The sequence below is a fragment of the Littorina saxatilis genome, linkage group LG6 (assembly GCF_037325665.1).
Source record: "Littorina saxatilis isolate snail1 linkage group LG6, US_GU_Lsax_2.0, whole genome shotgun sequence".
In the NCBI taxonomy this organism is placed as follows: domain Eukaryota; kingdom Metazoa; phylum Mollusca; class Gastropoda; order Littorinimorpha; family Littorinidae; genus Littorina; species Littorina saxatilis.
In genome coordinates this window covers 29870024-29886838 of record NC_090250.1, presented here as the reverse complement: position 1 = coordinate 29886838, position 16815 = coordinate 29870024, and the positions used below count along the sequence as shown (strand labels likewise).

The window sequence follows — 16815 nt, the reverse complement described above, 5'->3', positions numbered from 1 at the left end:
CACTTGCCGTAGACTCAGTGGTATTCAAGCTTTGAGTGGCCTGGACTTTGACATTGAGTTCACCACACAGCAGTGGTTGCTAGCATGGTCACGTCAGTCTAAGGTATGTTTCTTGGGTATATTTTCTTTTACGGTAGTACTGTTCGAAAATTGCCTGGGTATCTTAATCCTTGGATTTAAGTGATTTTGATTAAGGAGTTTAATACTCTACATATCACCCTCACACCACTCTGGTATTCTGTGCAAGAATAGTACTGTCGAGGTAAGTGTTATATTGACTGTAAGGCTTCTTTTTAAGCCTACTGTCTATATGATACTTACCGAGACAGTACTATTAGAGTTTCCCTCCCGCCTCCCCTCTTGATATGTTATGGGCTTTTTGAGGGTCTGCAGCTCATAAAGAAAGAGGACGCGCCACCTACATCCTGTAAGGGGGAAGCACTCGGACAGTGCTTGGGATCCACGGTGGCGCATGGTTATGGGAGATAATTGTACCCACTCAGCGTTTTGTCCAATTTTTTCGGCCTATAATAGATAATGTGCAAGAATAGTACTGTCTCGGTAAGTATCATATAGACAGTAGGCTTAAAAAGAAGCCTTACAATCTTTTTAACTGCCAATTCATTGGGCAAAGTTTACTTTGCAAAGCTGACTGCACAACGTTTTGGAAATGAAGTTTTGGTAAAAAGACTATTGAGACGTCTTTGGGAAGTCGATCTTGGGCTGAATTATATGACCACCTTAAAAGGCTCTGATGGACCTTGCTGCCGAGGTGGTGAGGGAGACAAAAAAGTTGCTAAAGCTGGAAAACGAGCTGAAGTATGGGAAGAAATTTTAATTTCATTAATGCTAGTTTTGTCTGACCTCTGATATGGTTGGAATCATAGTCTTGCCTATTTGACAGCTCTTGTGTCGGTCGTTTTTGTTACAGCATCTAAATCAGACTATCTTTCAGTATATTCACGATGACGGATTGTTCAACTTTCAGGCATATGAGAACTACTCCTTTGAAGAGCTTCGCTATGCAGCGCCCACAGTCCCCAGACCCAGCGAAAACATGCTGGTGAGAGCCAACACGGACGGTACGCTGACCGCCAACTGGACACCAGGATGTGTCGGACACTACAACATCCACGTCGTCATTGACGGCTTTGACGCTGGTCAGTGCATTTGTAAGCATACCGTGCTTGCTTGAAGTTTTTCCGACTGATTTTGATTATCTCTGCGATGTTTTTGGCTTAAAATTGTGAAGCCTCACTCAGTTCAAAACTGTTGAGCAGACCTGGGAACCTGTACTATTTTGCCGTATTGTGTACGCTTGATTGTCTAAAATGCGATCAGTACGGTCGGTGGAAAAAAATAGAAGGAAAAAATTCCTTAATGAACAGTGCAACGGGCGTATGCAAAGCACGGTTGAATCATGGATGTTAAAATGCTGTCTGGAGTACACTCATTTTTTCTGAAAATAAGCCAAGTTTGTTTGAAAATACTCCCAAGTGCAAAACAGGGGTTCCTAGGTCTGGTTGAGTTTTACCTTCGGAGGACACTGTGAGATTTGTTACCCTACCTGGAAACTTAGATGATAAGGCCCTCTGACAAAATGTATTTGAGAAAGGGTAAGAGCAATGCATGCATGCTGCCAGCTAGAGCAGTGTAAAGGTGCAAAGCAGAAACACAAGCAGGTTATGTACGAAGGTCAGCCTTTGAGTGTTGTGTGCTGTCTGTTCAGGTGAGCCCTACAAGGTGGAAGTGAAGGAACCCCCTCAGGGTGCCCCTCCCCCTGTACAGAACGTCAAGAAAACACACCCTCCCAACAAGGTAAGGTGTTGCATTCTCCCTTTTTGTTTCTTACCGGGTTGTGTGTCTGAGTCTGTCTGTCTGTCTGTGTCTGTCTGTCTGTCTGTCTGACTGTCTGTCTGTCTGTCTGTCTGTCTGTCTGTCTGTCTGTGCATGCGTGATTGTTTATGCAGGTGTGTGTGTGTGTGTGTGTGTGTGTGTGTGTGTGTGTACATGCATGTGTGTGTGAGTGTGTGCGTGCACATGTGCATACATGCATGCGTGGGTGTGTGAGTGAATAGGATTTGCATGAACATATGCTTTCTTGGGGCTGTGTGAAAGAGATGTTTGTGTGCTGTGAACAGATGCGGAAGTTTGTGGCCAAGTACAGTGCTGGACTGAGAGTGCGAGCGCACCCCACCCTGCAGAGTGAACAGCTGGGGGTCATCAAACCTGAAGGCGTCATCTCTTTTGTGGAGGAGGTAAGGGCTGCTTCCTTAGCAAGTTTCTCCACTTTGTAAAGATGATAACGAGGACTTTTAATCTGAATTTTATCATCCTTAATTCCTGCCACTGAAAACATTCAATCTGAATTTCATCATCGTTAATTCCTGCCACTGAAAACTTTCAATCTGAATTTCATCATTTTTAATTCCTGCCACCGAAGACGTTTAATCTGAATTTCATCATCTTTAATTCCTGCCACAGAAGAGTTTCTATCTGAATTATATCATTTTTTTGCAATTGAACATAATGTTGAACAAATATTGATGGGACAACTTATGGGCTTTACAACCTACTACATTTGTCCCCACTAAACTAAACTAAACTTAACTAAACTAAATTAAACTAAACTTTAATTCCTGCCACTGAGATGTTTCCGTGTGTGGGAGAAAACAGTTATTATTGCTGCACGGATTTTTACGGTTCAAGGCCTCATCATCTTTAATTCCTGCCACAGAAGACTTTCAATCTGAATTTTATTTTATTTTGACGTTTAATTCGAATTTTATCATCTTTAATTCCTCAAAGGTGCACAACGACGATGGCGTGTGGCTGCGGCTGAGCCCGGAGAGCATGCGTGAGTGGTGCGACGGGGGCGCGGCGGGGGCGAGCGGTAGCGTTGGGCTGCCCGAGGCCTGGTGCCTGCAGTACAACCAGCACCTGGGCAAGACGCTGCTGGCACCTGTGGAAGAGCCGCGCTCCATCGTGGACGAGATGGTCAAGGAACAGCTGGCCAGGAAACTGCCCGAGTACATTCGCTCTGCCTCCCAGTCGGCCCAGGCTGCCATGCCTGCCCAGCCTGCACTGCCCAAAGGTCAGGCTTGTATAGGGTTGGGAGAAAACAGTTACAGCGGAACCCCCTTTTAAGACCTAAAAAAATCTGAGAAAATCTGGTCTTAAAAAGAAGGTAGTCTTGAAATAGGGGTAATCGTACAGAGGTTATGAACAGAAAGTCTGAGAAAATCGGGTCTTAAAAAGAAGGTAGTCTTGAAATAGGGGTAATCGTACAGAGGTTATGAACAGTAAGTCTGAAAAAATAGGGTTTTAAAAAGAAGGTAGTCTTGAAATAGGGGTAATCGTACAGAGGTTATGAACGGAAAGTCTGAGAAAATCGGGTCTTAAAAAGAAGGTAGTCTTGAAATAGGGGTACAGTAGAACCTCCCTATTAAGACATCCCAAAATCTGACAAAATCAGGTCTTAATAGGGAGGGGTCTTAATAGGGAGACTGAACCAAGACCTGAAGGACAGACAGCTAGTGTAAAATGTAAATAAAACCCCTTAATGATGTTTCAGTTCTTTTTTAATGTCACGATTGCCAGCTCAACACATTATTGCATTTGAACAGTTTTCTTGCTTGTTTAATCAAGCCACGTAACTACTCGTGGGTTAAGGTTTGAAATAAACAAACTGAGGTCGAACGAAAGCAGCGGTCCCAAAACATGCACATTGATGTCGATACCAGCTACTAATCATAGTCATACGATACCCAGCAACGATTTGGTTGAAAAAGAAAAGTGTCCCAAACGCAAGGAACAAAACGAATAAGAACCGCGGCAGTGTGTTGAAACTGATGTAAAATTGTAGCCAAAAGCGTCAGTTTTCACGATGAAACTTGACACTCATTCAACTTGGGGACAACTGCACTACGGACTGTCCACAGAGTTGAGTAATTTAGGACACGTACTCCACTACTCACCTTCAAACTTCACTGACGGGATTCTGAGAATTTATTGATTCAAACGAACGCGTGGTTGTATATCGCGTCATTCGGTCACGGATCGGGGAAAACCAAAAACAATTCCAGATTTCAAAACCCATGTTCGTCGGCCGCCATTGTTAGCTAGACCGAAAATGTTACACACAATTTGCATACGTACATCGCAAAATGACATGACGTCACCACAACTTTCGGTTTTGGTTCGATGATCGGATTGCTTTCATAACCTTTCTGTAACTTTGCGTGTTTAAAAGGTAGGAGTTCCTGCACAGTTCTTTGCTAAATGAAGCAGACATCTGGCCAATGACCTTTATCTATTCAAAATAAAGTACAGTCGCGAATATGTCAACAGGGGAAATAACGCTTGCGGAAAATGGAGCCTATTTGAGCAGACGACATCGCAGTTGCGATGTTGCGATGTGCTCGTCAACTGTTTGCTCAATTTCCAAAACAATATCAAGGTTTGCACAGTTTTGAACTTCTTCTTGAGAATAACAAAGTCGCATTTGACCATGATTTGTCAGTCGTATGTCGGGTTAAGGAGGTAGTCGTAGTACAGAGGATGTAAACAGAGTAAAAAGGATCGGTCATGAAATTTAAAGTCCTAACTTAGAGGAAGTCGTAATAAGGAAGGTCTTAATAGGGAGGTTCTACTGTAATCGTACAGAGGTTATGAACAGAAAGTCTGAGAAAATCGGGTCTTGATGGGAGAAAGCCTTAAATTGGGAGGTCTTAAAAGGGTGTTTCACTGTATTGCTGCATTGATTCTTACGGTTTAAGTTCTTCAAAAATCCCCCCCGCGGGTTAGGGGGAAGAATTTACCCGATGCTCCCCAGCATATCGTAAGAGGCGACTAACGGATTCTGTTTCTCCTTTTACCCTTGTTAAGTGTTTCTTGTATAGAATATAGTCAATTTTTGTAAAGATTTTAGTCAAGCAGTATGTAAGAAATATTAAGTCCTTTGTACTGGAAACTTGTATTCTCCCAGTAAGGTCATATATTGTACTACGTTGCAAGCCCCTGGAGCAAATTTTTGATTAGTGCTTTTGTGAACAAGAAACAATTGACAAGTGGCTCTATCCCATCTCCCCCCCCCCCCCCCCCCCCCCCTCCCCCCCCCCCCCCTTTCCCCGTCGCGATATAACCTTCGTGGTTGAAAACGACGTTAAACACCAAATAAAGAAAGAAAGAAATCTTCAAAAATCTGAGTGGAAATCAGGTCTTACAAGGATGGCTTCTAAATCTAGAAAGATTGTGACCACAAAATATGCAAAGCTGGGTCTTGAAAGGGCCGAACTTCAAATCTTTAGGTCAAAAGGGGTTGAAAAATATTTCCACTATATTGTCACAGGGCTATGGGGAAAAAAATAGCTGCAGAACTGCCGAACTCTCACTATTTTTATTTTTAATTTTTTAATTTTTTTATTTAACATACAGTGCAGAATGGTAAACAGATGTTAAGAGACTGCAGCTAATATTGTGTGATAAGTAGGGCCAAACTTTTATATGGAGAGTGGTTGGAATTGCAGCCAGCGACCATCAGTTTACATTTGGCGACAAGGTGCACAGTGTTGTGTGTGTTGTGCAGGCCCAGGCATCTACCAGGTGGTCAACTGTGGGAACTACGGACACAACATCCGCTCCCAGCCCAGCATGAAGGGCTCGCCCATCGGCATCCTCACCAAGGGGAAGAAGATTGTGGCCACCGAACATGTAAGTCTCATTAGTTAATAACTTGAAAAGATCGTTATTGGAATAGGTTGTGGCCACCGAACAGAGTAATTTAAAAAGCAACACAAGTTCATAATTGGAACGTTGAATCATGGACAAAATATGACATTCACTAGTATGTCGACCTAGTGGTCTTTAATGTGGCTGGACAAACAAATAGTAATAAGATAATGAAGGTACAGAGAAAGAACTAAGCTAAGTTAAGTGTTGTCTCTTCAATCTCAAGATAGCCAAAGTCCCAGTAAGTCACATTGTTCACTTTTTGCTCTCATTGACAATTCACTTAGCTCAGGAAAGTTCTGTTCTTGCTTTTGATTATTCTTCTTTACTCTGCGTTTCCTTCTACTGCTCCCCTCTCCCCTTCCTATTACTGAAAGTAAGTTTCTATGACCCGTAACCAAAAGCTGTTGATCCCCTCATCAGGTCATCAACAAGTACGGAACGTGGGTCAAGCTGGACAAGACCAGCTGTGAGCAGTACTGTAACCCTGACCGCAAAGACTCGGAGGCCTGGTCACTGGTGTGTGACCCCAACCAGTCTGTCTACTTGCAGCATGAGTCAGACCTGACCGCCGCCCCCCACGACCCCTTCTCCTTCAGCACCCTGCCATCCTCCAAGCCCCCGGGCTACGACTTTCAGAACTACGCCGCCACCTTCCCCTCCTTTGGACATCGCAACACTGAAGGTGAGGAGAGCGTTGGGCTGAGATGCAATGTGTTGGTGAAGAGGGGGTGTCTATGTGCAGTTCGAACCCCTCCAAATCTCACAAAAATCAGGTCTTAAAAAGGAGTCTTAAATTGGAGATGAAATTTACAGAGGTCATAAACAAAAAATGTAAGGAAGAAAGTCAAAGGGGGGTAAGTCTTCAATCGAGGGGTCTCAAAAGGGAGGTTCCACTGTATCAACAATGTGAGATCCCTCCAATGAGAGAACAACTCCCAAGTAAGGAAACTTTGTGTAGTCCCATTGACTAAAGTATGTCTGGTAGAAAGCCACCTGTCATGTAGAGACACTTTTTGCTGGCCCTGAGATTGTCTTTTTATCACAGGTACCACTGTGTACGTCCGCAGTAGCCTGCGTTTGTGTTTATCGTGTCAATGAGCTGAGATTCTAGCTATGTATAGGCATGACATAGCAAGTATGGTGGTTGCACCATATTTAAAACACAGTGCTTAGGCACCATTGTCACCTTAACTTCTAGAATAACCTTAGTCTTCAAAGAACTAGAAGTAAACAAAGGAGAAAAACCAAGCATTGGCTTCTCTTCTTTAGAGGGAGTCACAAAAGCTGTGTCTGAAAACCTCCTGTGTTGTTTTGTTTATACAGGGTTCGGGAGAAGTCGGAGCATGCCAGCTTCTGCGTTCTCCTTTGCAGGTAAGGGTGGAGTCATGCTGTCATATACATGTATTCCAAACTATATTCAGTGTTTTATTTTGAAGTGGCACCTGGAAACATGTCTTATTTTTTGTGTCTGCTTGGTTTTCTTGCATATGTACCATATATAACTTGCAGGTGATGAGCCAAACCCTGCACCCAGATATGAGTAATGGCCTAAGAGGGTGATGAGTCTGGGAGGAGAGCTATGAAAGATAGGAGACCAGCATACAAAGCAAAAACATCAGTAATCTGGTCTGATGCTCATACTTAGAAGAAGCCTACTTTAACTTCAGGATGTGATGACTGCACTTTTGATCTGCACGGAAGAAAGAAATGTTTTAGTTGTAGTACTTTATAAGTTAACATGGGATCTTTTGTACTTACTAAATTAAATGTATACAGCATGTGTTTAGATCTATATTAAATGATGTGTTCAGTATGTGCCATTTATAGTTTTTACGTTAGTATTAAGCTGAGCCACATGAAATCGCCATGGTTTTTAGGTTCCATGTATTCTATTCTACTAGTTCTAATATTAAGCTCCCTTCTGAGCGGTTCCTTTTTGTCTCATCAACACTTCAGAATGAAGAAAAATTATTACATATATGATAAAGTAACAAAGTACAGAAAAATGGGAAATGGAGGGGAGGAGTGATGGAAGAGTCAGTATTTGGAATAGGTTGAGAGATGCTTTGCTTGTATGAAATCATATTGAGTTGTGCATCTTTTCTAACAGCTGTTTTGTATACCACAAGGTGACCTTGTAAATGACTGAGCATTGCATTGCATGTAAAAGCACTCACACAATGTATCTCACTGACCAACCCCACCAGGAACGGAAGCAGCGTCCCCCGGCTCCGTCCCGACCTTCGGCCATCCACAATTCAACGTTCAAGGGTCAGGGGCGGCCTTCACCTCGTCCCAGCAAGCCAACGCCACTTCTGGTTGGTCAGACTCGTCGGGAACAGGGGCAGTGTCTGGCAGCAGTGGCGGCATGACCCCTGGGAGCAACATGCGACCCCGCTCTGGCTCCACCCCTTTCTTCACGCCCGGGTCCCAGCTGATCCGAACCACGTCTCAGCCCAGCAGCAGTGCTAGGAAGTGTTCGGATCCGGGGTTGCTGTCGCGTCTTGCGATGCGGGACGCTACCAAAGACCTGCCGCCCGAACTGCAGGGTGTGTCTGTGAAAGAGCTTGTCAAAGCCCTTGGTGAGTTGCTGGCTTGCTTGCTTGTTGTTAGTTAGCATCTAACATATGGTAGTCAGGGGATTAGAGAAAAGAAGGGGGGAGGGGGTTTACACTCTGGTTTTCTGAAGATGGAGCGGGATGTTTTGCTTTGCTGGGTGGTGGTGTCGAGTCAAATTGTTCTTGATATTTTAGGTTTATGTAGCATGTGTTGCGATCTGGGAGACTGTACTTTCCTGATCAAATATGAAACACTTGTAGTGGGAGATGAATGATGTTTGGGCTTGGTTGTCTGTCCAAGTGTTTGAGCCAAGTTTGGATGAAATTCAGGAGTAGGAATCGATTGTAAAGTAAGGGAACTGAAATCTAAAGCACTTTTTTTAGGTTGAACATTTCACAGGTTTTAACATTTACTTTGCAACAAGATATCCAAAGACAAATAACATGTAACTTGTAAATAACAGACAGTCTAGTAAGCTTGGTGTGTTGTTTACTTCCTATGATATACCTGTCGTTAGGCTCTCCTGTAGGCTGATTCCTTCCCCCCCCCCCCCCACCCTCCCCTCTCCTTGTCAGTCTGAATGCACACTTAACTTCCCTAACAGTTAACCTGTCATGTTTTCTGTTGATTCTCGTAACAAAACTGTTCATGTGCATTTATTTGCATTGGTTTTTGCGATGAAATGTCAACTTACCGTCTGTTTTCTTTGACCGCTTGACGCTTGGCAATTGCTTGGGGTTGCGCAGACAAAGCTAAGTATGAGAAGGAAGCGAGAAGGTCAGCGTATGTGTATTGTGAAAACCCTAGTGACGTGTCCCTCACTAGATTCGGCGCCTTCAGCTTGAAATGTTGTTTTCCTGCGTCCAACTCAAAGAAGTTGGCTGCTTTGATTGGTGAGTTCAAGAACTCTCCGTTATCTATCAGTGTCAACTCTTTTAAAAAAAGCTCTGAAAAGGGGGAGGAAAGTATGCATGTTTTCTTTATGAGTGTGAGCCCATTTTAAAAAAAAAGTCAGAAAAAGAGGGAGGGGGAATATGCATGGTTTCTTTATCAGTGTGAGCCTTTTAAAGAACGTTATGCAGCATCTTTTGGGTTTGATGTCTTCAGTATATTTTCTGTGTGCATTACAATACGTTTTATCATCATGAGTTGTTTTAATATTTACCTCTTTTGTTCTTGGAGTGCAAATCCAGTAAATCAACCAAAACAACGGAAGTAACTTATGATGGTGGACAATGTTCATGGACTTTTCAGTTTTAACACGTCGGAAACTTTCAACAGTAGAGTATTGTTAGGGTTAAGTGAATAGTTACAAAAAGGACTACTTTTAAAAATGCTGTCAAATCTTATACTTGTATTTAATTTTCGTTTAGGTAATCTTATACTTGTATTAATTTCCGTCGAGGTTGTATTCCGCCGTGGTTGGTTTTGGGGTAATATTTTTGGATCATTATTTTAGTGTAAAAAGAGGTAGATTGTCTTCTTTCCGGCTTTAACCTCTTCCTCACGGTTGTGTATGTATCAGTAATTGTATGATGATAAAAAGGGTGTGTCACTGTAATTGTGTCCTATGCCTGTTTTCACAAGATTGACTATTATTATTAAGTCATTTTTGTCTTTTAGATGTCAGTTTTTTCTTGCTCCTTTATAAAAATGTGTTTCTGGCTTTCTTGAACGTATTGGTTTCTCCTTCTTTTTCTTTGCCTCTTCTCTGTAATATTCACTCACTTTTGAAACTATAGAATGAAGCCATGCAGAGTTCATTTGATTTCCCCAAAGCCAGTTACATGATTAGTTTTTCAACCAGGGCATTGTTTAATTGTTTAAATAATTCGTGTATATTTCAAAGAGTACTGAGAAGGCATGCTGTGGTATTTGTGCAGTACTTCTTTTCCAGAAAAAAAGGCATAGAAGTAACAGTTCAAATCGGAAACCTTTTTGTGTGAACACTATTTTTCTATATGTTAGTGCAGAGCTGCCAACTGTTACGCTTTCGTGCTACATTTTAAGACAAATTGCTACGCTGTTATGCCAAGCTTAGAATTGCTACGCTCAAACAAATAATCACAAGGATGCTCCTCCTTGTGAGTCCTGGTACTCATTTTTGATTCTCACTCCGTGTAGCGGTCAGCATTTCTGTCATAAAACATTGTCCACACTAAAACGTGGCACTGCACGTTCAAGATAGCGAAAATTTATCAAGGAAATTGTAATAACTTTGACTAAGTCTTTTCAATATATATCCATGTTTTCTTAGTCATAAGTGTCCATCATCAGTATTACTTTTGCTTTCTCTTATCTTTACTTTGCATTGTGTGTTTGTTGTTGTTGTTGTTTTGCCAATGCTGTTGTTGTTGTTGTTGTTGTTGTTGTTGTTGTGGCTCATTGTTGCAAAAAAGAGAGGGCAATAGATGGGTGAGGTTGGGTTGAAAGCTATATGTTGGAGAGATTGTGTGTGTGTGTGTGTGTGATGCTGCATAGCGTGCGTGTGTGTGTGTGCGTGTGTGTGCTGAAAGATGTGTGTGGGGGGTGGAGCTTTATGGCATGTGGGTGTATGTGTATTTATATGTATGTGTAGTGTAGGATAATAAGTGTATGTGTGTATGTGTGTGTGTGTGTGTGTGTAGAGTGTAGTAAATGCGTGCAGTGCAGTAAATGCATACGATGTAGTAAATGCGTGTGCTCGTGCATGTGTGTGTGTGTGCATGCATGCGTGTGTGTGTGGGTGTATTGTAGTGTAGCATACAGGATGTGTATGTGTGAATTTGTCTGTGTGTGGGAATGTTTGATATATACTGCATACATTGCTGTCCAGATATGCCAGTGAAGATCACACTCAAGAATCTGTAATTTTCCACCTGTGCCTGTTTGCTTACTGCCTGACATCAGCACTAACATGTTGGGTATACATGTGTACTGTGTGTGACAGGCGAGAGCAGAGCTAATGGTAATGGGCCCACCCCTCAGCCCTCACCACCTGGATCACCAAAGAAATCCTCCAGGAGTTCCAGTCCTAGGGCTGCAGGTGAGCTGTGTGTGTGTGTGTGTGTGTGTGTGTGTGTGTGTGTGTGTGTGTGTGTGTGTGTGTGTGTGTGTGTGTGTATTTGTGTATGTGTGTGTGTGTGTGAGAGAGAGAGGGAGAGTGAGAGAGAAAAGGTGTGTATGTGCTTGTGTGTGTCTGGGTGTTCTTGCTTGTTTGTGTGTGTGTTTTGCTTGTGTGTGTTCATTTGCTTGCCTGTGTGTGTTCATTTGCTTGCCTGTGTGTGTGTGTGTGTGTGCTTGCATTGTTAGTGAGTGCTTGTGTATTTGTGCTCAGCATCTGATTTCTATCACTGCTTCTTGTCTCCCAGGGTCCTCTCGTTCATGTTCGCCAGCCACATCATCAGACAGTCGTCGGGGGTCCACCTCTCCGTCCCCCATGGGAACGCTCACCAAGAACGAGACGTTTCAGACTCCTCCCTCCAGCCCCATGCCTCTGCGCAGTGCCAGGGGGAAGCTGGAGAAGGAATCATCCTTCGAGCGATCGTCTCTCTCGCCGTCATCCAGTCAGAGGTCGGAGGGCGCCATGGGGGATGCTGGGGGTGACGGGGTGTTCGGAGGGGGAGGGATGGGCAGCCCGCGCTTCAGCTCTCCCATCAGGATAGGAAGGTGAGTGTGAGAGGAGTGTGGGTGATGAGTGTTGATTGGTTGTATTACGTTAATGATGAGGATTGATTAGTTTAATTCATTAATGACGATGGGAGTGAAATGTTGATGATGAAAATGAGTTTTGTGAAATTCTTCTTTTTCTTCTTGTTCATAGGCTGAAACTCCCACGTTCATTCCTGTTTTTGCATGAGTGTTTTTTTTAGTGTATGACCGTTTTTACCCCGCCATTCAGGCAGCCATACGCCTCTTTTGGGAGAAGTTTTGTGAAATCAGATCAGAAGTAACAGGTGAAACATGAGTGGTGTCAAATTAGGCAAGAAGTTATGTTGCTCCCCTCTCCCCGGCCAAATATAAAAGAAAACTTTCAAGAATAAAGCTCAGATTGTTTCTGTTGAACAACATTTGTAAGAAGTGCAGTTCTGGTTTTAGTGTTTTATGAGGGAAAAGTGTTTAGATATTGTCTTGCATGTATTTTTATCAACTTCTGAAAGAGTACATGTATTACAAAAAATGTAATTTTTGTGTGCAAAGTTTTAACTAGGGTTACTAAGGAAGAGTTAATTTGTTTCTAACTCATACAATGGTACACAATAATATGTGCTGTGACAGTTACATAAGGACATATCAATAACCCAAGTTTAGCTCTAGTTCTGACGTGTTTGAAAGCCCCGGTCGACGTGGTTCCTTCACTAACACTCAGCTGGGAGGTCTGGGTTCGAGTCCCCCGAGAGACAGCAACAGTCCCATGGCCGCAAACTTCAACATTGGCTCTGGGTCACCGAAAGATGAAGTCGCCGTCAGGTCAGTGTGCTGTCATGTGGATACAGTGGAACCCCCCTTTTAAGACAGCACCCCCAGCCTATTTAAGACTCCCTCCTTTTCAAGACCTTGTTTTCTCAGACTTTTTGTTCCTAACCTCTGTCAAATTACTCCCAATTTAAGACTCCCTCCTTTTCAAGACCTTCTTTTCTCAGACTGACCGCTCATAACCTCCGTCAAATTACCCCCAAATTAAGACTCCCTCCTTTTTAAGACCTTGTTTTCTCAGACCTTAAGTTCATAACCTCTGTCAATTTACCACCATTTCAAGACTCCCTCCTTTTTAAGACCTTGTTTTCTCAGACCTTAAGTTCATAACCTCTGTCAGTTTACCACCATTTCGAGACTCCCTCCTTTTTAAGACCATGTTTTTTGAGACTTTCTGTTCTCAGCCTCTGTCAAATTACCCCCATTTTAAGACCATGTTTTTTGAGACTTTCTGTTCTCAGCCTCTGTCAAATTACCCCCATTTTAAGACTCCCTCCTTTTTAAGACCTTGTTTTCTCAGACTTTCTGTTCATAACCTCTGTAAAATTACCCCCATTTTAAGACTCCCTCCTTTTTGACTCACATGCGAAGCAAAAGTGAGTCTATGTACTCACCCAAGTCGTCCGTCCGTCCGTCCTGGCGTCCGTCCGGAAAACTTTAACGTTGGATTTTCTTGGACACTATTAAGTCTATCAACACCTGATGTGGCCTGATGGTGTATGGTTACAAGATCTCAAAAAACATGTGCGGCAACTTGACCTCACTTCAAGTTCAAGGTCACAGGGGCCGTAATTGTTGTCTTAAAAACGACCATTTTTCACATTTTCGCATTTTCTCTGAAGTTTTTGAGATTTAATACCTCACCTATATATGATATATAGGGCAAAGTAAGCCCCATCTTTTGATACCAGTTTGGTTTACCTTGCTTCAAGGTCAAGGTCACAGAAGCTCTTCAAAGTTGGATTGTATACATATTTTGAAGTGACCTTGACCCTGAACTATGGAAGATAACTGTTTCAAACTTAAAAATTATGTGGGGCACATGTTATGCTTTCATCATGAGACACATTTGGTCACATATGATCATGGTCAAGGTCACTTTGACCCTTATGAAATGTGACCAAAATAAGGTAGTGAACCACTAAAAGTGACCATATCTCATGGTAGAAAGAGCCAATAAGCACCATTGTACTTCCTATGTCTTGAATTAACAGCTTTGTGTTGCATGACCTTGGATGACCTTGACCTTGGGTCAAGGTCACATGTATTTTGGTAGGAAAAATGTGTAAAGCAGTTCTTAGTGTATGATGTCATTGCTAGGTTTAGTTATTTGACCTTGACTCTGAAGGTCAAGGTCATGTAAAGGTCAAGGTCAAGCATGTGAGTCGTATGGGCTTTGCCCTTCTTGTTAAGACCTTGTTTTCTCAGACTTTCTGTTCATAACCTCTGTCAAATTACCCCCATTTTAAGACTCTCCTTTTTATGAGATTTTCGGAGGTCTTAAAAGGGGGGTTCCACTGTACTGCTAGATACTTGGCCTGAAACTATAGAGGCAAAGAAAACAAGTACAGTAGGAATTCATATCTAGTGTCATCTGTGGGAAATTATTGAACATGTGTGCGTGTGGAAGGAGAGAGGTTTTTGGGTGGGAAGTTTTTTATTTTTTTTAATTTTTTTTATTTAAATTTTTTTTTTTAACATGTTTTTACTTCTTTTACGTACATATATAACATTACAACAACAGCAGACACAAAAGACTATGCTAAATGTATCTTCAACAACAAAAGAAAAAAAAGAGCACAATAAACATTCTTACAGTCACATAGCCCATAATCAGTCTATTCAAAGTTATATAAACATACTCTTCGTGGGGTGGGGAGGGGTGGGAGAGGAAGAGAGAGAGAATGGATGCACCTATCAATAAGGTGTTGCAAATCATACTTGCTTGCATGATTTAGATCTTTACTTGACCAAATAATAGATGGATTATGCCAGAAACGTGGGATAAACAGATGTTGTTTTTTGTTTGGTGTTGGTATACTTATTGTCTGTCGGGGATTTTCTTAAGGAAAGTCAAGTTGCTATTCCTGGGGGAAATATGGAGCAACAGCGTTGCGCTACCTAGCGAACAAACCTTAAACTAGTTTTCTTTGGGACATATTTCAACATCATTGGGTGAATTCATGAAGATAGGAAAGAGTCATATTTCGATGGTATATTTTTTGATTTCGTATGATTTACAGAAAAGAAAGAAATGTTTCCAGGAGATGTTTTTTTTCACCTTGACAAAAGTAACACAGTGTTTTCATATCTTGAAATCTATCTCTCCTTGGCAGACTGTCCCCCAAAGCGGTGAGAAAAGACAGGGGCAGAAAACTGCGCAGCAAGCGGGAACGTGCGGCCTCCCCCTCTCCCAGTGACACGCCCTGTCCCAGGGCCCGCTCCTCCTCGGCCTCCATGATTCTGGACCGCGCTAGAGAACCTGTCAAACAGGTGAGTTATGATAATGTTGTACGCAGCATTCTGTTATTCTGATATCGTTTCTGAGAATTGAAGGTACCTATGTGTATCTTGAGATTTTTGGTCATTGTTTGGCCAAAGAAAAGAATCACTGCATATGAGAACATTTCATGAATGTATAGTTATGCTCATGCCAACTGCGACCTCTTGTCTCTCTGCTACATGGAGGTAAGAATCAATCTCATGAAAGAGTATCCCCCCCGCGGGTTAGGGGGAAGAATTTACCCGATGCTCCCCAGCATGTCGTAAGAGGCGACTAGCGGATTCTGTTTCTCTTTTTACCCTTGTTAAATGTTTCTTGTATAGAATATAGTCAATTTGTGTAAAGATTTTAGTCAAGCAGTATGTAAGAAATGTTAAGTCCTTTGTACTGGAAACTTGCATTCTCCCAGTAAGGTAATACATTGTACTACGTTGCAAGCCCCTGGAGCAAATTTTTGATTAGTGCTTTTGTGAATAAGAAACAATTGACAAGTGGCTCTATCCCATCTCCCCCCTTTCCCCGTCGCGATATAACCTTCGTGGTTGAAAACAACGTTAAACACCAAATAAAGAAAGAAAGATGAAAGAGTATGACAAACCTTTTCCAGGTGAAATTTTGACACAAACTTTAAAGAAGAATGTCATGGTCTTTGCAATACCACTGCTGGAGACACAAGGTTCTAAAATGACCACAATTACTCACAAACTATAGCTACAAAAGTATGACTAGAAAAGTATGGCTAGAAAAGAATGTAATTTTTTTATCGTAATTTTCAGGCCCTGTCTCCCTCGGTGGCTGAGTGCCTGCGAGCGGTGTTTGCCGCCTTCATGTGGCATGAGGGTATCGTTCACGACGCCATGGCCTGCGCGTCCTTCCTCAAGTTCCACCCTGACCTGACCAAGGCCATGTCGCAGTTTGTCAAGGGCAAGAAGCAGGAGCAGCAACGCACGCGACAGCGGCACGCAACAGACTCCAGCAAAGACAAACGCGACAGTCGTGAGAGGCGGGGCTTGGGTCAGGGAAACCTGAATGAGACTCGAGTCAGGTTCAACTTACCACAGGTGTGTTGGTGGGATGAGAAACTTAGGCGTGTGTCTGTGTCTGTGTCTGTGTGTCTGTCGGTAATGTTTGTCAGTGTGTGTGTGAGGAGCTTTATGTTGGAGGTAAGACTTAACTTTTTGTTCCATAACTAGGAATGGATTGGCATCATCTCCATGCTGTAAAATATTGATAGAAATTAATCTTGTGTAACAGTTTACTGGAAAATAGAAGCCAAAGCCTGGAAACGTCTTTTTCCCTGAGTTGATCCTACTATTTATCTGAAACTTCTGACCGTTTTTGTTTTCTCACTACAGTGCTTGGCATCAAAGAGCTCATATTGTTAGCACAAGTTATGGTGAATGATGAAGATTGTATCATGATGTACAATGAAGCCACTGCAACAACAACAATAAACAAACAATAGAAACGAAGAGTACAATATTCAGAGTAAATATTGCACTGAAATTAACACCCACTCTCAATCAGTTGACCAATCTGCAGGTTCAGGACACGAGCGAGTCAGA

At 42.5% G+C, this 16815-nt stretch overlaps 1 pseudogene; it reads left to right on the top strand.

Moving 5' to 3' along the window:
* LOC138968959 (E3 ubiquitin-protein ligase MYCBP2-like) overlaps window positions 1-16815 on the top strand; it is a 148839-nt pseudogene that overhangs the window by 78924 nt on the left and 53100 nt on the right.